Below are 22,144 nucleotides of genomic sequence, written 5' to 3'. Positions count from 1 at the left end.
CCGGGCTCCTAAAGTCACAACAAGAATACGGCTCAATATTTTTGAACACATAAATATTACATGACTACCACATAAATATTATATGACTCAATAATTAGAAACTATGTAATTTCAAAATTTTGTAACTGTATTATTATTTGTAAGAATGTTATGTCAACTATTTTATATAATTAATTTTTAGAACAAATCAATATATTGTCATGTATCTTAAAAAGACATTATGGCTCGAAACTTTTGCACACCACTGTATAAGCTGTTGGTCACTAGATCAGTCATGAGAGTGTTTGGATGATCCTTCAATCTATTTTTGTAAGTAGAAACAAACCTTACGATTTCTGCCCTCACAAACGGGATTTCAAAATATCTGTGCAATGTTTCGTTAGTCACGTACCAAGGCGAGTCTGCAATTATTTTAAGCACTTTTGACTGGAAACGCTGGAGGATTTCTTATTAGAGTTAGACGCAGTTTCTCATAACTGGATTTCGTTTGTCCAGATTGCTTTAATTATTGTTTTTGTAAAGGAGGAGCTTATTTTCAATATTTAACTGACAAGTGAGATCTGTCACCAGTAAGCCAGTATATCAGGTGTAGTAAAAAGAAATCCATTATTTTTGCATGAAATTGAAGGCTTTAATTACTATAGTTAGAATGATCCGATTTAGGTCAAATATGCGCCGTTTTGTTCGATAACTTGTTGCCATTTTGAAGGTAATTTCATTATGCCTCTCTCATAGAAGCTCTCGTCCCTGTTGGCAAAAAATTGAGACAGTCGATTTTCACAAGCCTCTCTTGAAGCGAATTTTTCACCAGCAAAATTGTTCGCCATGGACAGGAACAGATGGTAATCACTTGGTGCCAGGTCCGAACTATAAGGTGGATGCATAAGCACCTCCCAACCAAGCTCCCGGAGCTTCTAGCGAGTCACTATCGATGTGTGTGGCCTGACGTTGTCCTGATGCAACACAATTCCTCTCCTATTGGCCAAAGCTGGCCGCTTCTGGGCGATTGCTCCCTTCAGACGGTCCAATTGTTGACAGTACAGTTCCGAGTTAAGAATTTTGCCGTAGGCGAGCAGCTCATAGTAGATAATTCCCTGTCAATCCCACCAAACACACAGCAAAACCTTCCTGGCCGTCAATCCTGGCTTGGTCACCGTTTCTGCCGGCTCACCGCGATTCGACCACGACCGTTTTCGCTTGACGTTGTCGTAAGTGATCCACTTTTCATCACCAGTGACCAACCACTTCAGAAATGGGTCGATTTTGTTGCGATTCAGCAGCGATTCGCAGATGGAAATTCGGTCCATGAGGTTTTTTTGCGTTAACTCGTGTGGCATCCGTACATCGAGCTTCTTTTTGTATCCAGCCTTATTCAAATGGTTCCAAACGGTTTTTTTGTGCAATATTTAGCTTTTGGGCAATCGAAACAGTGCTTACATGACGGTCGGATTCGACAATGTCCATGATTTTATCGATATTTTCGACAATTGGCCTTCCAGTGCGTGGTGCATCTTTGACATCGAAATTACCGGACGAAACCAAAATTGCATGTGATTGGCTGTTACAGTATCAGGACCATAAACACTATTCACATTTTCAGCCGCCTGGCTTGCGTTTTCGCCTTTATCGAAGAAAAACTGTAAAATATAGCGTATTTTCTCTTTGCTAGTGTCCATCTTTGACGCGCGCTCAAACAAAACTGAGTCAACTAATTACAAAACTGTCAGAAAAGTTTTTTTTAGTACGAAATCTCATCTTTCTAACGCCATCTAGTGGAACCCGATCGGACTTATACAACGCGAGATACAGATAACTAAAACCATCTATTGGAAAAATAATGGATTTCTTTTTACTACACCTGATATTTTGCGAAGCTGTAAACCCAACTGTTTTCTTTTTGTAAAGATATACTTTCTCCAGTTTAATTTCCGATCTAGGTAACCCAAGTATTTGGTGTCGTCCTTCTGTAAAATTGGTTGGTCGTTTAAAAGAACTGGAGGGCATGTACTTGTTTTGATTGTGTAAGTAACGAATCGACTTGTCCTCGTTGACCTTGATACGCCATTTTTTTAACCACATTTAAATGATACTTAGAGATGTTTGTGATTTTTTGGATGTCATGTGTGGAATTTCATGCGTTGCAAGCATGCTTGTGTCGTCAGCATATGTAGCAATCATCCAGAAGTCTCAGGCAGATCAGCCGTAAATAATAAATAAAGGACAGGGCCAGTACACTCCTTTGCAGCACTCCCGCTCTAATAGGGGACAATTCGTTTCGGGTGTCTTGTTATTTAACTAGGAAGTATCTGTCCTTGATATACCTTTTCAATATAACGTAGTAATTTGTGGATAGTTTAATTTTTAATTGATACAATAGTCCGATGTGCCACACCTTATCAAAAACCTACGAAACATCAAAACACTGTAAAGCAATACTTTTTGGCTTCAAAGGCTTTGTTTATTGCTATCACTAGTCTATATGCTTGCTCCAAGATTGAGTGTTTTTCATGAAATTGGAACAGGTATCGTGGGATAAGTTTTGTTTCAGCTATTAAGGAGTAGTTTGGAAAGCAACAGCTTCTCAAAAACCTTACAAACAATGGGCAGGAGGCTGATAGGTCTACAAGATGTTATATGACATATTTTGGTGGCTCACCATAATCCGGTATAACTTTCGAATTTCGAAAATGTGAAAAAAAATGTTTTGGCCCGCTACTTTTTTCCAATTTTTTTGCAAGCTGTGAAATTTTCGAAACATGTCTTAGTCGTTTCTTATTGTACTTTTTTTTTTTTGGTAACGCAGGGGAAATTCATCATGGATACCCCCTCCCCTTTGAGGGGTAGGGGGTTATGTCGGACTCTTACCGACTAAAACCCCTGCGGGATATCTACTTGTTGGGCCGTTGGGTGGGGAGTTGGGGGAACTGCTACCGCATTCCTTCCCCAGCCCCCCGGCTCCAGGGCTCTCCGGGAGCCCCACGCCATCAATGTACCGCGCCCTGTCCCACAAAGGGAGTCCAGGGCGCGGTCCCCGGTGGGTTGCCCCACCGGTTGGCCTTCTGGTCACACCTATTAGGAGGGGGGGGATATCCACCCCACCCCCTTTACCCTTCCTCCCTTGCTAATCAAGGGGGGAGGGTTTTGGGGAAGTGGGCCCGGCCCCAACCAGGACACCACTCCCCCTTTACCCTGCCTGTCCGACCGCGCGGGGGGGATCTAGGGAAACCTAGTCCTCCCCGCCCGTACGGTGGCGGGCCCGAGGCGGCCGAGGAGTCTCCGACCTGTCGCTATCGACAGGCGAGTCCTCCCCGGCCGACGCCACCTCGGGTCCGCTGCCGATTCCTCCTCCCGGGGATCGTCGACCGGTGCGTCGCCTCCTGCGACGCACTCCCGGTCGACGTCCCCACTCCGCGGCCTCCTTCTGCGAGATCACCTCTCACATGGCCGTGACCATGTGCGGGAGCGAGAGCCCCCCCTTCGGCACCCCACCGCCCCCTCGAGGACACGGCGCTCCCCGTCCCATGCTGAGCATACGGACAAGGTGTGATGCGCCGTGTCCTCGAGAATGGGGCAGTGGTGGCATCGAGTGGTGGACTCCTTTCTTATCTGGTGCAGATATCGACCGAAGCAGCCGTGCCCGGTCAGCATCTGCACTAGGTGGAAAGTGATTCCACGTCCCCTCCTGCCCGTCACCTCAGACAGGCAGGGGCGGACAGCCGCGGCCGTCTTGAGACCGGACACCTTCGGGTCGGACAATGCGTCCTTCCATCTCCGAAGAGTCCGGTCTCTAGTCTGGAGTTTCAGGCCCTTCATGTCCCTGGCCCTTAGCGTCCCCTCCGCGCGGAGCTCCTTCACCCGCTAGTAGAGGACAGACCTCTCCTCGGCTAGGAGCTCCACGGGAGGGACGCCAGCCAGGGTGGTCGCCGCCATGTATGACACGGTCCGATACCCTCGCCCTTATCAATACCGGCCTCAAGGCCTGCTGGAGGGAGCGTTTTCCCCTCCGGCAGACCAAGAGGCTGGGCGCCCATATGGGCGCCCCGTATAGGGCGATCGAGAGCACGGCCGTGACATATAGGCGGCGTGCCATTCATCCTGGGCCCCCCTGGGCGCGCATGAGGCTGGCAACTGCCAGACCCGCCTTGGGGGGTTTCTTATTGTACTCGGCTAGCACAATTCAACACAACTCGCAGAATTTGAATATCTACTGTTCAAAAGCTATAGTGGTATGGTATATAGTGGTCTGAAAATTATTCCTAAAAATTGCTTTCCTTGAATGCTAGTAGTGCGAAAAGAAGTCATCTGAGGACATTTTACAATTAGAAAAAGTTGTTGGATTTAACTAGCACAATTCGACACAATTTTCGAAATTTCGAAAATATGAAAAACTTTTTTTGCGTTATCAATTTTTGCAAATTTTTTTGCAATCTGAGTAGTTTTCGATACAACTCTAAATAATTTCTTATTGTACTCGATTAGCACATTTCAGCACAACTTGCAGATTTGCGGTAAATGCATTGTAGGAAAAGTCATTTGTTAATTTATATTTTAACTTTAACATTTTATTTCTTCTAAACGAAAGGAGATATCCAGTTTCTTCAAACGGCGCAACGCGGCAGAAATTAATAGGAATTCACAAACAAAAATTGGGTTCATTCGGACAAAAGTTAAGGGTTGGCAAATTTCCATTTTTATTTCTTTCTCAAATGTTATTGAAGTTATTAGTCTGACGTTTGCGACACAATACGGCACAAACGTAGCACAATTCAGCACAATTAATGAAAATACAGAAGATTAGAAATACAGAAATACAGAATTCGAAAAAGTGGAGGCTATCAGACATTTCGTTTTCTTTAAATTTCTTGAATACGCTTTGAGCTATTGAGTTGCGATTTGCGGCAACAATATGGCACAAACGTAGCACAATTCAACGCAATTAACAGAAATAGAGAATTCGAAAATGTGAGGGCTACTTTCACACACGTGGTCTCATAGCTAAGCGAAAGTCCCCCCGTCTTGTCTTTTCGATTTCTCATCTTTTACGCAACGCACTGCTTGCAATTCGGGAAGAAATATTAGGTAAATCGGAAAGTTCCGTCCATTTAGCGACAAGTAGCTACAACTAGAACTGTCGTTAACCTGTAATGTCTAAACGAAGCTTAATAGTTTGTTTTGACATCTGTCAATAACATTCAGTACATAAAAGTATAATTTGCATCAATAACATTATTTTTCACTGCATCGAAAATGTCGAAATTTGAGCCAAATAAGCGTCATTTACGCGAAGTGTTAATATTTTGCTTCAATTTGAACTAAACTGCAGCTGAAGCTCATCGAATGCTTGTAGAAGTTTATGCTGATAATGCTCTTTCCGATAAAACATGCAGAGAATGGTTTCGACGCTTTAAAAGTGGAGATTTTGATATAGACGACAAAGAGCGTTCTGGACGGCCGAGAGTATTCGAAGACGAAGAATTGCAGACATTGATGCACGAAGACCCGTGTCAAACGCACAAGCAACTTGCAGAAGCATTAAATTGTGCTCAATCTGTCATTTCCGATCGTTTGAAAGCCTTAGGAAAGGAAGGAAAATGGACCCCATATGAATTGAAACCAAGAAACGTTGAAAGGCGAAAAACCATCTGCGAAATTCTGCTCGCTAGGCAACAAAGAAAGAGGTTCTTACATCGTATCATCAATGGGGATAAAGATGGATTTATTTTGACAATCCCAAACGTCGAAAAACGATTTGCGATTCTGGCCAACCCTCAACATCGACACCAAAGCGGAGTATCCACGGAAAGAAGGCAATGCTCTGTATTTGGTGGGAACAGAAGGATGTGCTATACCATGAGCTGTTGAAAAGTGGTCAAACAGTCACAGGGGATCTCTACAGAGAACAAATGATCCGTTTGAGCCGAACATTGCACGAAAAACGACGAGAATATGAAACGAGACAGCATAAAGTGATTTTGCTTCATGACATCGCTCGGCCTCACGTCACAAAATCTGTCAAGGAAACGTTAGAAACACTTCGCTGGGAAGTGTCACCCAATGCGGCTTATTCACCAGACTGTGCCCTTCCAACTACCACTTGTTTCGCTCGATGGCACACGCACTTGCTGAGAAATGCTTCAATTCTTATGAAAACGTCGAAAAATGGGTCGCTGACTGGATAGCCTCCAAAGATGAGTCATTCTTTCGCCGCGGAATTCGCTTGCTGAGCGAAAGATGGGAAAAAGTCATCGCTAACGATGGATAATACTTTGATTGATGTACTTTTTCATTCTGTTTCTTAAATAAAGTCATATGTTTTGCAAGAAAACGGACGGAACTTTCCAATTGACCTAATATTTAGAGACTGCGCAGACAACTTCTCAACAACAAATTGGCTGCAAAGGAAATTTAAAGCACCAATAATCATTGCTAAGACCCATGCCAGAAACACAATAGTTACTTTTTCATATCTCTAGTCTAGGCATGGGCTGGAGCGAATACCAGGTATGTAAATATGAAACCGGAATTTTTATATAGAAAATACACGTTTATTGTATAAAAATAATAAAAAATATTTTATTCGAAGTATTGCCCATCGCTAGCTATACATTTTTCCCATCTGTCTGACAATTTGTGGATGCCACGCCAACAAAACTGTTGCTTTTTTTAGGCAAACCAGTCATCGAGCCATTTTCGTACATTTTCGTAAGAAGTGAAGCGCTGCGTAGCAAGTGCGTGTCCCATCGATGCAAATAAGTAGTAATCGGACGGAGCCAAGTCTAATGAGTAAGCCACATGCCACATGCGAAAGTATTTCCCAACTAAACGCCTCAATCGTTTCTTTGACCAGTTTTGCTGTGTGTGATGATGCATTATCATGAAGCAAAATCACTTTGTGTTGCCTTTTTTGATATTCTGGTCGTTTTTCACGCAAAACTTGATTCGATCATTTGTTGTCGGTAGCGTTCAGTACGAACGGTTTCGCCAGGTTTTAGCAGCTCCCTCCCCGCGGGTGCCACCTGACATGGTGGGGAGGCTTGAAGGTCCCAATGACGTACAGAGCTGTGCCGGCGGGGGTTTCGGCCCCTGGCAGGTTCTACCATGCCGGAGTGGCCTGTACTGAGGGACTGGACAAGAGCACCCGACTGGGCTGGGTGACCACCCTGGTCCTAGACCAGAATGGTCACAGAGCGGGTGAGAGGGGATCACCACCCCTGAAGGCATTGCACGCCGGTGTTCCGGCAGCCGACAGGGATGACCTCCGCTACACTCGCTCCAGGAAGGGGACCTCTCTCTCCGAGGCATTGCACGCCGGTACTCCGGCAGCCGAAGAGAGAGGACCCTTTCCTCCTGCCTCGGTTGGACCGTTATGGTTAGACCGGGGTGGAGGGACTTACCCGCACCCAGGACTCCACCCCATGGGGATCCCCCCATGGGCCTGGGTGACGGACGGGTACTCCGAGCCGCTCGGACGTTTCCGAAGTCGGGGTCGGGATACCCTCGATGCGTCCTAGGAGGACCCCTCTCTCTGAGGCATTGCACGCCGATGCTCCGGCAGCCGAAGGGAGAGAGGACCTCCTTCCCTCATCCGTCACGGTCACGACTGTGCGGAGGGAGAATCCCACACCCGGGTCTGCACACCATGGGATAATTCCCATGGTACCTGGGGATGGAGGGGTGTCCCGGGCCGCTCGGACTTATTCCGAGGTCGGGGTCGGGGCACCCTGGGTTGATGAGGGGAGAGGACCCCACCTTCGCTGAAGGTGGATCTCCCCGACTTCCCTCACCCGTTCGGCTTCGGCCGGACGGACAGAGGAACCCACACCCGGGTCTGCACACCATGTGGATACTCCATGGTGGTACCCGGGGGGTGGAGGGGTGTCTCGGGCCGCTCGGACGTATTCCGAGGTTAGGGTCGAGACACCCTCAAGCGCAATTTAGAGGACTCACTCCCGGAGGCATGGCACGCCAGTGCTCCGGCAGCCAAAGGGGGTGATCCTCTCCCTCATCCGTCCTGGCCATGGCCGGGCGAAGGGAGGTACCCACACCCGGCTCTGCATAACGTGAAGGTTTGGAACCCCTCACGGTATCCGGAGGGTGGAGGGGTGCTCCGGACCGCTCGGAAATATTCCGAGGCAGGGCCGGGGCTCCTGTGTGCTGTGCTCGAGGGAATGCGATCGCATTACCCTAAAGCGGACCCTCAGGCGGCGCGAGCACGCTGGCTGCCATGGGAGAGGCGTTCCCGGTGGGATGCGACACCGATGAACTACCTCCTTCCATGGGGCCCCCCACGTGGCGGCGCTCTGCACGGTGCCCACATTGTCGGAGGTGTGGGACCTCCGAAAGCGATCTGGCCACCAGAAATGGTGGTCAGGGCGCGTGTAGGGGGCGGGAGGCCTGTGCCGACGATGACACATTCCGTCGGCCCGTGCCATATGGTGCTCCTCTGGGGGAACCCGGAGGCTCCCCCTTTCCGGGGGGATGCGGGCATGCCCGGGCACCGGAGCCGTGCAGAGTGGTGAGTTAGAAACCAGAATGAGCGAACATTTTACTCCTAAAAACGACCTCGCGGATACGGATCATGCCATACAGACCCTGGCAAGGCAAACGGACACTCGAGAAGCGGAGACCCATGGTGGTCCTGCTGGGAAGGAGGCAGGAGACATTGACACCGACGTGGAAATGATCATGGATGACCAGCCAGGTCCGAGTCACCGAGAAAGGCGGGAGGGGCTTTGCAGTGCCAGCAGGTTTGGCGCTGCGGAGACCTCCAAAAATGGACTGAGGTTGAAGATACCCAGTAACAGGAGGAGAATCGTGTCTTCCTCTGAAGGAGATTATAGCTCCTCGGAGGAAAATGATAAATGGGACATTCCCAGGAAATCCGACGGGGAGGTAGATGAGATGCATTTGCAAAGAAGCTAAGACCTCGAGGAAGACCTGAAACGACGGGGCAGTACAAAAAGAAGAAGGCCTTCTTAGCTCAAAGGAAAATCTTTGAGCAGAAGATGAGGGAAGAGGCTCTTCTAAAGCGTCTGGTAGACCATCCAAATGAAGAGTTCCGGGATTGCTCCAACAACCGCAAATATCGTGTGGAGCTACACAGGGTTACGGAGCAAATGGAGGATGCCCCGTTCAGAGATATCACTGCCTCGGTGATGGAGGCAGCGACAAAAATACTGGGATTCTCGGTTCGCTCTAAGAACTTAAAGGGCACCCACGTTAAGGTGCTGCGAGACGCCTCAGCGGCCATTGCAGCGGGTGCCACTTTGATGGCACAACGTATGGCCTCCAGTCAATGCGGGGAGGGCGAGGACGTCTTGGAGGAACTAAGAGCTGAAAACAAGTAGCTTCATATCGAGCAGGGTGAGATGAGGGAAAGGATGGAGGAGTTGGAGAGAGCACTTAGGAGTATAAAGGAGGTATCTCCTTCAAAGGAGATATCCTCCTCGCCTCCGGTGCAGGGAATGGGCCGCGGGCCTGGACTTGCACCTATTAAACGTAGGGAACGAGCCAACATTCATAGGGCCGCAGGGGGAGTCTATAATAAACCTCACCTAGGGTACCCTTGCGGCCTTGAGACGGATGCAGTCCTGGAGGGTGGCGGACGAATTGGAATCTCTATCAGATCATTTACTGATCGAAGTAGAGCTGTCCGTTACCCCCAATGGCCTGCGGCCACAGCGTAATGATGAACCCCGACCAGGGAGATGGGCCTTGAGCAAACTGAACAGAGAATCTCTGGAGTTAGCTCTGGAGGTTGCCACCTGGCCACGGCAAAAGGAGGGGCAGGATCTCGACTCTGAGGTATCAGACTTTATGGAAATAGTTGCACATGCGTGCAACGAGTCCATGCCCAGAGTCGAGTCCTGCCCCAAAAGGTCCGCCTGGTGGTGGACCGACCATATTGCGGAATTACGGCAAAGGACGGTCCACCTCAGGCGGATCTTCAGAAGGCACCGGAACAATCCGGATCAAAACCCCGAGGCCACCCAGGCCGCCCGTATCGAATATTGCAGAGCCGCAATCACACTGCGGGAAGCGATAGGGGCGGCCAAGGGAAGGGGGTGGGACACCCTCCTCCTCTCGTTGGATGCGGATCTGTGGGGGCGTCCGTATAAAATGGTTATGAAGAAGCTCAAACCATGGGCGCCCCCGTTAACGGTGTCGCTGGACCCCCGGTTCCCAAAGCGGGTCATGGGGGCCCTTTTCCCGTTTCGGGAGGGGCTCCCTGTGACCCCATGCTTCTGTATGTATCATACTTCTGTATTCCTACTCCCGAAGAACAAGGGGAGGTACCGGGGGTCATTGAGGAGGAGGTGGCCGGGGCCATCGAGGGGGTCAAGAGCAATAAAGGTCCTGGACCCGATGATATCCCCGGCCGAATCCTTACCCTGGCCTCGGGGTATATATGCGAAAGGCTCTCGTGTATATTCACGAGAGCCTTGAGGGAAAGGCGGTTGCCTCCAGTCTGGGGGAGGGCCAACGTGGTCTTCCTCCGTAAAGAGGGCAAGCCGAAGGATTGCCCCTCCTCGTACCGGCCCATATGCCTCCTCGACGAGGCGGGCAAAGTCTTTGAGAGGATAATTGCGGCCCGCCTCAAGAAGCACATGTCCCGGGAAGGACCGAACCTCAGTGACGGCCAATTTGGCTTCCGAGAGGGGAGATCGACGATAGACGCAATCGAGCGTCTCAGATTCCTCTCGGGGGCCATTGTGGAGAAGGGCGGGATGGCGGTGGCGGTGTCGTTAGACATCGCCAACGCGTTCAACACCCTGCCCTGAGGTAAGGTGTTGGAGGCCATGCGTACGCATTTCGGCTTCCCGCCTTACCTCACGGCCGTCATTGAGGATTACTTCCGGGGTCGGCGTCTCTGCTGGACCGATGCCGACGGCAAGGTGCGCGAAAGGGGGATGCATTGCGGGGTTCCACAGGGGTCCGTGTTGGGCCGGCTCCTGTGGAACCTCGGGTATGACACGATCCTCCGTGCTGTCCTTCCCCCCGGCTGTGACATGATTTGTTACGCGGATGACACACTCATCCTAGCCGGGGGGAGAGACTGGAGGGATGCCATCAATAAGGCGAACCTGGCGGTGGCGATCGCCGTAGGCTTAATCAGGAATCTGGGTCTGGTGGTGACAGAGAGGAAAACGAAGGCCATTTTCCTCCATGGCAAGAGAGCCAAGCCACTCCAGGCCCAGATCAGAGTAGGAACGCTCAGGATTCCGATAGAGGCCCAGATGAAATATTTGGGCCTCACCCTGGACAGCACTTGGTGCTTCAAGGAACATATAGGCCGCCTGGTCCCCCGACTCAAGTCAATCTTGGCGATATTGGGCAGACTTATGCTCAACATCGGGGGACCGGGGCAAAAGGCCCGTCGCCTCCATGTGGGAGTGTTAAACTCGGTCACGCTCTATGGGGCGCCAGTATGGGCCGAGGCCCTAGCCGTCAACCGACAAATGCGCGCGCAGTTGCGCAAAGCGCATAGAGTGTTGGCGGTCAGGGTCATCAGAGGGTATTAAACTATATCCCACGTGGCGGCGACGGCTCTGGCGAGCATACCCCCCCTGGAGCTCCAGGCATTAATGTACAAGAGAATGTACTTTGAGAAGAGGGAGCTCCAGGGGAGGGTTAGGGAAGACGAGGCGCTCGCCAGAGCTATAAGGGATATGAAGCACCAAACTCAGCAGGCCCTCCTCCATAGATGGCAAAGGATGCTAGCGCACGCCAGGTACGGGAGGAGGGTCGTGGCTGGCCAGCCCTGCCTACACGAGTAGGTGGGCAGGGATTTCGGGACCCTGACGTTCAGGTTGACACAGGTGCTCACCGGGCACGGATGCTTCGGTGAGTACCTGTGTCGAATAGGGAAAGAGCCCACGGCGAGATGTCACTACTGTGACTACGACCACGACTCCGCGCAACACACAGTTCAAGACTGTCCGGCATGGGCAGTGGAGCGTGGAATCATGGTCAGAAATTGGGCCAGGACCTCTCACTCCCAACGGTGGTGAGGGCCATGTTGGAGGGTGAGAGGAAATGGCAATTATTCGCCTTCTTTTGTGAGACAGTAATGCTCCAAAAGGAGGCAGCGGAGGAAATCCGCCGGCAGGCGGAAGGAAGAGGGAAGGGCCAGAAGAGAAGGCAGCGCCACAGGGAGTGGCGAGAAAGTAGGAGCAGGAGCAGGGATGGGGTGGACTCGTCAGAGGAGGAGGCACTGAGGGCCATGCTGAGGCAGCAACCTCAGCCGCCTCCCCCCAACCTGCTCCTCTCCCTGCAAGAGACAGGGGAAAGGCCCCCAAGAGGCGCGATGCTCCTCACAGGGCGAGCGTCGTGGGGGCAAAGAGGCGACGACACATGGGAGGGAGGCGGTGGTGACCGGAGGGTCTCCCCCGTTCACTGGCGCGTCATCGGTGGATGGAGGGGCGGGGAGGGGAGCGGGGCATCCGTCCCTAACCCCCAGCCGTGGTCCTCCGACCCCGGCTCCCAGTTTGGGGGCCGGATAACAGTAAAGGGGGGAGAGTGTGTCGGTGGCGTCGTCACCGGTTAAACACCTGTCCCCCTTCAGCAGGGCCCTCCACAATGCCCTCCACAATGGGCCTGCAGGAAGAGGTCTACAAGACCTCTCCCATTCCTCCTTTGGAGGTGGGAGCGCCCGGCGGCTAGGAGATCATTTTCCCCCGTAACCGCCGGGAGGGTGGGGCATCGGGCGGGGATTCCTGATGTCCCAGCTATCCCTCCACACGTAGGACGGCCGGCTGAGGAGGTGGATCAGCCGGTCGCAAAACATGCATTGGCGGCGCCCCGTCTGGCTGGGAACGGTGGTTGAAGCGCAGGCGTTGCCGGCTTCCCCCTTCCCAGCCGAAGAAGCGGAGCGTGAGGGGTGGAAAAAAGGGGAGCGGCGGTCGAAGCAAGCTCCGGCTCGCTTCCCCCCTCCCCTGGGAGCAGCGGTTGAAGATGAGCCTTGGCTCGCTTCCCCCCTCCCTTCCGCCCCTCGGGGACCGACGATGGTCGACATCTGGACTCGGGGTCTCGCAGTTACATGGCTCCGGGGCCCCGATCCAAGTCCCTTCGCAGCGCCACCCGAAGAGGTTTTAGCCGGTAGGAGTCCGGCATAACCCTGGCTCTTCCCCGAGGGTCAGGGTATCCATGATGGATTTCCTCCTTGTCAAAAAAAAATAAAGAAAGGAAAGTTTTAGTAGCTCATAATAGATCACACCCTTCTGATCCCATCAAATACAGAGCATCGTCTTCCGTCCATAGCGATTTGGCCTTGCAGTCGATGTCGATGGTTCGCCTAGAGTTACCCATGATCTTTTACGCTTAGGATTCTCCAAATATATCCACTTTTCTTCGCCAGTCACAATTCGATCGAGAAATGACTTTCTTTTGTACCTGGCGAGCAGCATTTCATAAGTGGTTTTTCGGTTTTCCTGCTGTCTTTCATTCAGTTCATGTGAAACCCATTTTCCCATCTTCTGGGTCTTTTCCATGGCTTTCAAACGTATGGAGACGGCTTCTCGTGTCACATTTAATTGATCCGTGAGTTGTTATTACGTTTAAGCGTCATTGTCATCCAACAATGCTTGCAATTCGCTGTCTTCAAACTTTTTCGGTGGTCTTCCACGTTCTTCGTTTTTCATGTTAAAATCGCCACGTTTGAATTTTTTAAATCACTCAAAGCACTGTGGTTTATCAAGAGCATGCTCACCGTAAGCTTCGACAAGCATTCGATGCGATTCTGCAGCAGTTTTCTTCAAATGGTAACAGAAAACCAATGCTGTCTGCAAATCGTAGCTTCCAGGCACAAAATTCGACATGATCAACGCTATTACAAACGATGCTGTTGTATGAAACTTGTATTGTTGTGAGTTAAAAATCTTTGTCAGATGTTAACAAATGGAAATGGTGGCAATGACGCGGTTTGACAGTAACTACATTGACAGCATGGCCATCTATGGGTAAATTCAGGTTTCATATTTACAGACCTGGTATATGCAACTGAACTGTCAAAATGATACAACACCGTTACATTGCTAAGATCGTTAATATTTATTTTGGAATGTGCAATAATGTAAACAATTTCTGTATCATTACAAACCAAAATACTTATTAACTACATAATTTACTTATTGTAACAATTATCAGTTTATCATATTAAGCTTAAATATTCTTAAGCGTACTTCTTCCGTAAATTTCTCGGAATAAAATTTTACTCAAAAAGTAGTGATAAACGAATTATTCGAATTACAGTTAGTTTACTCTTATAGAATATATACTCCACTCTGAATTGTTGAATGAATATTGTGATCCGAAATTGAAAAGTGAATCTACTTTTTATGGTCGGAGAAACATATTAATTCTAATCAATTGAAACATTGCCCACACAGCACTGCAATATTGCAGCAATATTGAAGCAATATTATAATATCGTAGCAATATTATAAATCACAACATTATTATATAATATTCCAGCAATATTATCACAATATTACAGAGTGATATATCAGATTACAATATCACTGGAATATTACTGCAATATTACAATGTGACTATCGTATGGCAACATAGTGACAATATTACAACAATATTGCGCGATGATAAATCTCATTGCAATATCACAGGAATATTGCCGCTATATTCCAGCATGATAGACCGCTACGTAATATTTCTGAATATCGGAGTAATACTTCAATGTGATATATCAATCTACAATATCGCAGAAATATTATAACAATATTGCAGAATGATATATCAGATTACAATATCAGTGAAATATTACTGCAATGTTACAACGTGACTATTATATGGCAACATAATGACAATATTATAACAATATTGCGCGATGATAAATCTCATTGCAATATCATAGGAATATTGCCGCTATATTCCAGCATGATAGACCACTACGTAATATTTCTGAGTATCGCAGTAATACTTCAATGTGATATATCAATCTACAATATCGCAGGAATATTATAACAATGTTGCGGAGTGATATATCGGATAGATTGAATAAATCAGCATTATAAAGTGAAAAAACGTTAGAAAAATCGATATAAGATGAAATTCGTGATTTTGGCTGCAATGTTGAGTCCGCCATATTGAAAAAGATTTAGAAAAAAACTACCCACATATTTTTAAGGTACAAATGTTAATAACGCGATCTTTGTAGTTTCCGGTATAAAATAACAATTTTTTTTAAGAAATCAATGATTTTCATAAAAGACAGACTGAAGAAAATACGCCGTTTTGTTTAGATCTAAATGGTCAAATTGTAAAAAGCTTACCCGAAAACTCTTAAAAAAATTATTCCCGAAAAGAATTATTAGCGATTTCTTTAATATCTGTTAGCTCAAAGTTTATAGTCACGCTATTGACGGTTGCTGTACTCAGTTTCAGAATCCTCTATTGAATAAGACATAAAATTTTTTCGATTTGCGAAAAGTTCTTATTGAGAACTTTTATAAATGTTATTCTTTATGCTATCATTATATTTATATTTCTTTTATTGAAAATTATCTTATATATATATACGTTAATATCAGGTGTAGTAAAAAGAAATCCATTATTTTTGCATGAAATTGAAGGCTTTAATTACCATAGTTAGAATGATCCGATTTAGATCAAATATGCGCCGTTTTGTTCGATAACTTGTTGCCATTTTGAAGGTAATTTCATTATGCCTCTCTCATAGAAGCTCTCGTCCCTATTGGCAAAAAATTGAGACAGTCGATTTTCACAAGCCTCTCTTGAAGCGAATTTTTCACCAGCAAAATTATTCGCCATGGACAGGAACAGATGGTAATCACTTGATGCCAGATCCGGACTATAAGGTGGATGCATAAGAACCTCCCAACCAAGCTCCCGGAGCTTCTGGCAAGTCACTATCGATGTGTGTGGCCTGGCGTTGTCCTGATGGAACACAATTCCTCTCCTATTGGTCAAAGCTGGCCGCTTCTGGGCGACTGCTTCCTTCAGACGGTCCAATTGTTGACAGTACAGTTCCGAGTTAAGAGTTTTGCCGTAGGAGAGCAGCTCATAGTAGATAATTCCCTGCCAATCCCACCAAACACACAGCAAAACCTTCCTGGCCGTCAATCCTGGCTTGGCCACCGTTTCCGCCGGCTCACCGCGATTCGACCACGACCGTTTTCGCTTGACGTTGTCGTAAGTGATCCACTTTTCATCACCAGTGACCAACCGCTTCAGAAATGGGTCGATTTTGTTGCGATTCAGCAGCGATTCGCAGATGGAAATTCGGTCCATGAGGTTTTTTTACGTTAACTCGTGTGGCACCCGTACATCGAGCTTCTTTTTGTATCCAGCCTCATTCAAATGGTTCCAAATGGTTTTTTTGTGCAATATTTAGCTTTTGGGCAATCGAAACAGTGCTTACATGACGGTCGGACTCGACAATGTCCATGATTTTATCGATATTTTCGACAATTGGCCTTCCAGTGCGTGGTGCATCTTTGACATCGAAATTGCCGGACGAAACCAAAATTGCGCGTGATTGGCTGTTACAGTATCAGGACCATAAACATTATTCACATTTTCAGCCGCCTGGCTTGCGTTTTCGCCTTTATCGAAGAAAAACTGTAAAATATAGCGTATTTTCTCTTTGCTAGTGTCCATCTTTGACGCGCGCTCAAACAAAACTGAGTCAACTAATTACAAAACTGTCAGAAAAGTTTTTTTTAGTACGAAATCTCATCTTTCTAACGCCATCTAGTGGAACCCGATCGGACTTATACAACGCGAGATACAGATATGTTACGTCCTGTAGATTTAATTAGTAAAAATTCTTTCCTCTCGCGGATTTATATTTTCCTAATATAACTATAATAGGAATATATACATGTATAAATATAAATTAGGAAACAAACCCATCTGGCGAACAGCCGTCGCGCCAAATGAAAGGCGATTCGGGAAAATTCCATAACAGGAAACAGTGCCCTGTTGTAAAAACCTATACCTGGGTAGTGTTCGCCAAGTGTGTCCGTCGTCTCAGCTATAAAAATTTGAAACTCCGCGCTAATAAACCTTCAGTGAAACAAAGCAACTCAGAGCATTCCTGCTCTAAAACTTGAAACTTACATCTTCCCAATCCAAAACCATATGTGCCCAATCAGTCAACCAACAAAGCCTACTTCACTGATAGTCGTAAAATCTGATCCCAGCCTTTGATTTACGGCATTTTGATTTTTCCAGCCGGCCACTTGTATACATTTCTCTATCTCAAGAACCCACCACCTCCACGCTTGTCGCGCCTAACTCATTCAGCCAATCATATATCCATCTAAAACTATGAGACACTCACGCTCCACCCTTTAGCCCTTCCATATTCATATCTCCAAAAACTAACTGTCTCCTCCCACGATGTCTTTTAACTTTGCTAATGGCTGAGACTTTTTCCCACTAAGACCAATCCACCCCTTCCTCAAAGGCCATCTCTCTACCCACCCTGATAGCTTCTGCCTCCGATTATCACTATAAAAACCGCGGTAATCCGCCTCCGCGACACTACTTCTACTTCTACTTCTACCGTTACTACTACTCTGAGAGACAGAAGAACACGGAAACGAAAAAGCTCAGACTCGCACTCTCACTTCATTCAAATATTTAGTATTCAAATATTCAAGCATTCGGATTTTGGAAAAAGTGCGGGCTTCCTCTTTATATAAGTGAACGACTATTTGGTGCCTCAATCGGAATACGAATATTAGAAACGAGAGCACCTACGCAGATCTGCGCCATTTTCACTTCTGCTTGTGTCAACTCATCCCGAATCAGCAGTAAGTTCTGTTTTTTTTATATATACAGGGTGGACCATTTTAACCTTTAATGGAGAATAACTCGACCGGTGAGCGAAATAATGAAAAAAGTTTCATACAAAAGTTGTTGGACAAGGAGGGGGACGTATGACCATATCCTTGAATTTGACCTTGACTTTGACCTTAGGAGTTATTTGAAGGTCAAATAACATTTTTTAAATGGAATTGCCTATTTTCGACCCCGGATTTGGAAAGAGCGGGAAATTTTAGAACAGGATATGGTATGATCGATAAGATCAAATGTCATGTTTTGAGGTCATTTCAAAGTCAAAAGGAACTTGTACGTGTATTCATGCGAAAATCGTATCTGTATACGGGGATTTCTAAATTATCTTCTACACTTAGCATTACTCAGAGACAACGACGTGGACGTGGTAGAATTCTGCCTCTTTCGGGGTGCTTGTTTAGAGTGAGTCCCCTTGCTTCTCACTATGCATACTTTGCTATTGTTAATCTAGCTATTCAAAAGGTTTTCGAAAGTTGCACCGTTCGCATTTATGCAATAATTGAGCCTTCTTTGGAAATGGGCCACTGTGCTGAGCAAGACATTTCGTGGAATCGCTTCACAAGCTCGTCTTATGCGATTTTCCATATCTTCTCTTGTTGTTGGTTCTTCTTTGAAAACAACTTCTTTCAAATAGCCCCAGAGATAAAAATCGAGTGACGTCAAATCAGGAGAACGAGGAGGCCATACAATCGGACCCTCTCGACCAATCCATCGGTTCGGGTACCTTTCATCTAAAAACCTCCTGACTATACGTGCAAAGTGCGGTGGTGCACCATCCTGTTGGAAGAACATCCTTCGCCTGGTTTCCAAGTCTACGTTCTCCAACAAATGAGGCAATTGGTCTGTGAGCAAATCGAGGTACGTATTTGCATTCACAGTACGTTCGAAAAAGAATGGACCGACCAAGTATCCATTAACAATCCCGCACCAGACATTGAGGCTCCAGCGGTGTTGATTGTCAATCGCTCTATGCCAGTGCGGATTGGTATCGGACCAATAATGGCAATTATGCCGGTTCAACTCCCCTGTGTTCTTGAACGTCGCTTCATCGGAAAACATCACAAATCTAAAAAAATTAGGGTCCCGATCGATCTGCTGTAAGGCCCACCGGCAGAACTCGAGGCGTCGATCAAAATCGGCAGGTAATAATGTTTGGGTCAAAGTGATATGATAAGCATGGTACTTCCGAGCCTTCAAAATCCGCAAGAATGTGGACTTCGGTATTCCTGTGGATACCTCCAGTCTACGGCTCGAAATATGAGGATCGAGATAGACCGATGCCAAAATAGTCAGCACTCGAACGTCATTCTCGTCATATTCGTGATGACGACGTTGACGTGTCATTTGCCCAGTACGTGCCCTCGTGGTCAAATTTCTGATCGTCACGTTACACGGATGTTGTCTCCTCGGAAAGCGCTGAGCGTAAAGTGCTGCGGCATTCACATAGACACCTCGACATTCTCCTAAAATATAAATCATATCAACGATCTCATTGAGTGTATAATCTCCCATTTTAATCACACCAAATCTCTGCTTATTAATACTAAGAGACAAGCTGTATGATAATAATTGAGTTTTATCTCAATGAACAATATTTATTATACTAGCTTTATAATAATTATTGTTATAATTATTATTATCAATATTATTTTTGGGCGGATAATGATAATAATAACAATGATAACACTATTTTATATTCTCAGCGAATAATTCCTTACGAGTGAAAAATGTGAGCATTACGCGGAAGCGACGTGGACATATTGTATTTCCCTGCGTGCTCCTACTGGCCACATGTGAATGCCGCAGCACTTTACGCTCAGCGCTTTCCGAGAAGACGACATCCGTGTAACGTGACGATCAGAAATTTGACCACGAGGGCACGTACTGGGCAAATGACACGTCAACGTCGTCATCACGAATATGACGAGAATGACGTTCGAGTGCTGACTATTTTGGCATCGGTCTATCTCGATCCTCATATTTCGAGCCGTAGACTGGAGGTATCCACAGGAATACCGAAGTCCACATTCTTGCGGATTTTGAAGGCTCGGAAGTACCATGCTTATCATATCACTTTGACCCAAACATTATTACCTGCCGATTTTGATCGACGCCTCGAGTTCTGCCGGTGGGCCTTACAGCAGATAGATCGGGACCCTAATTTTTTTAGATTTGTGATGTTTTCCGATGAAGCGACGTTCAAGAACACAGGGGAATTGAACCGGCATGTCATTATTGGTCCGATACCAATCCGCACTGGCATAGAGCGATTGACAATCAACACCGCTGGAGCCTCAATGTCTGGTGCGGGATTGTTAATGGATACTTGGTCGGTCCATTCTTTTTCGAACGTACTGTGAATACAAATACGTACCTCGATTTGTTCACAGACCAATTGCCTCATTTGTTGGAGAACGTAGACTTGGAAACCAGGCGAAGGATGTTCTTCCAACAGGATGGTGCACCACCGCACTTTGCACGTATAGTCAGGAGGTTTTTAGATGAAAGGTACCCGAACCGATGGATTGGTCGAGAGGGTCCGATTGCATGGCCTCCTCGTTCTCCTGATTTGACGTCACTCGATTTTTATCTCTGGGGCTATTTGAAAGAAGTTGTTTTCAAAGAAGAACCAACAACAAGAGAAGATATGGAAAATCTCATAAGACGAGCTTGTGAAGCGATTCCACGAAATGTCTTGCTCAGCACAGTGGCCCATTTCCAAAGAAGGCTCAATTATTGCATAAATGCTAACGGTGCAACTTTCGAAAACCTTTTGAATAGCTAGATTAACAATAGCAAAGTATGCATAGTGAGAGGCAAGGGGACTCACTCTAAACAAGCACCCCGAAAGAGGCAGAATTCTACCACGTCCACGTCGTTGTCTCTGGGTAATGCTAAGTGTAGAAGATAATTTAGAAATCCCCGTATACAGATACGATTTTCGCATGAATACACGTACAAGTTTCTTTTGACTTTGAAATGACCTCAAAACATGACATTTGATCTTATCGATCATACCATATCCTGTTCTAAAATTTCCCGCTCTTTCCAAATCCGGGGTCGAAAATAAGCAATTCCATTTAAAAGATGTTATTTGACCTTCAAATAACCCCTAAGGTCAAAGTCAAGGTCAAATTCAAGGATATGGTCATACGTCCCCCTCCTTGTCCAACAACTTTTGTATGAAACTTTTTTCATTATTTCGCTCACCGGTCGAGTTATTCTCCATTAAAGGTTAAAATGGTCCACCCTGTATATACTCTTATTTATTGGTTCCACCCGTTTATTGAAATACATTTTTAGTGGGTCATTATTGTCGTTCTGTGGTATCCATCCAACAAGTCCTTCATTTCTTTGAGACGGTGTACGAGACTAGAGACCTATATGAGTTCGAACACCAACTGCAATATCTCCGTTCCATCATAAATATTACATTTGAAACAGATTTTCACCCAGACCCGACACTCCTACCCCCTTTTCTACTCCGATGTCTACTTATTAGTCCTCCCTCGTCTCCTACGCGCGCTTCTACTCCTTCTACCCCTTCAATATCGTATTCTCCCGTCTCTTTTTCCGAATTATCCACCCCCTTAAATTCTCCTGACCGCTCTCGTTCCCCCTCACCCGACTAACTCTTTACTCATATTCCTTCCTTTTTTTATTTATTATTTCCTCCTTTCACTTCTCATACACACACACATACACATACACAGTCATTCAACAATTATATTAAATCGCGCCGTAATTAATTTTGTTATTATACTCATTTTTAATAAATCTGTTATATTTCATTTTTTTTTCCAATTGATTTCAAAATCACATATACCCTTCCAACAGTCAACTCATGGTCCTATCCCCGGTAAAGGGATTCGCATCCCTGACCCAAAAACGGACCGCTCGTCGACGTCGGTGCCGAGTAAAGGGACCGTCTGGTCCTGACCTTCACTGACAGGTGTACGAAGAGGTTTTTGCGACAGATTGCAATTATGGTTTTAATTAAATTAATTTAGTTTAAGCATGTTCGAATTTTGGTTTTAACTTAAAGATAGCGATTATCAAATATCACTGGATATTACTGCATGTACAAGTGACTATCGTATGGCAACATAATGGCAATATTACAACATTATTGCGTGATGATAAATCTCATTGCAATATCACAGGAATATTGCCGTTATATTCCAGCATGACAGACCGCCACGTAATATTTCTGATTATCGCCGCAATACTGCAGTGTGAACAATTTATACAGGGTTCCATTTTAATGTCACATCATATATCTAGAAACACTGCGTTAAATAAA

Source organism: Harpegnathos saltator, unplaced genomic scaffold (genome assembly GCF_003227715.2).
Source record: "Harpegnathos saltator strain DR-91 unplaced genomic scaffold, Hsal_v8.6 scaffold417, whole genome shotgun sequence".
NCBI lineage: Eukaryota > Metazoa > Arthropoda > Insecta > Hymenoptera > Formicidae > Harpegnathos > Harpegnathos saltator.
This window is presented reverse-complemented; position numbering follows the sequence as displayed.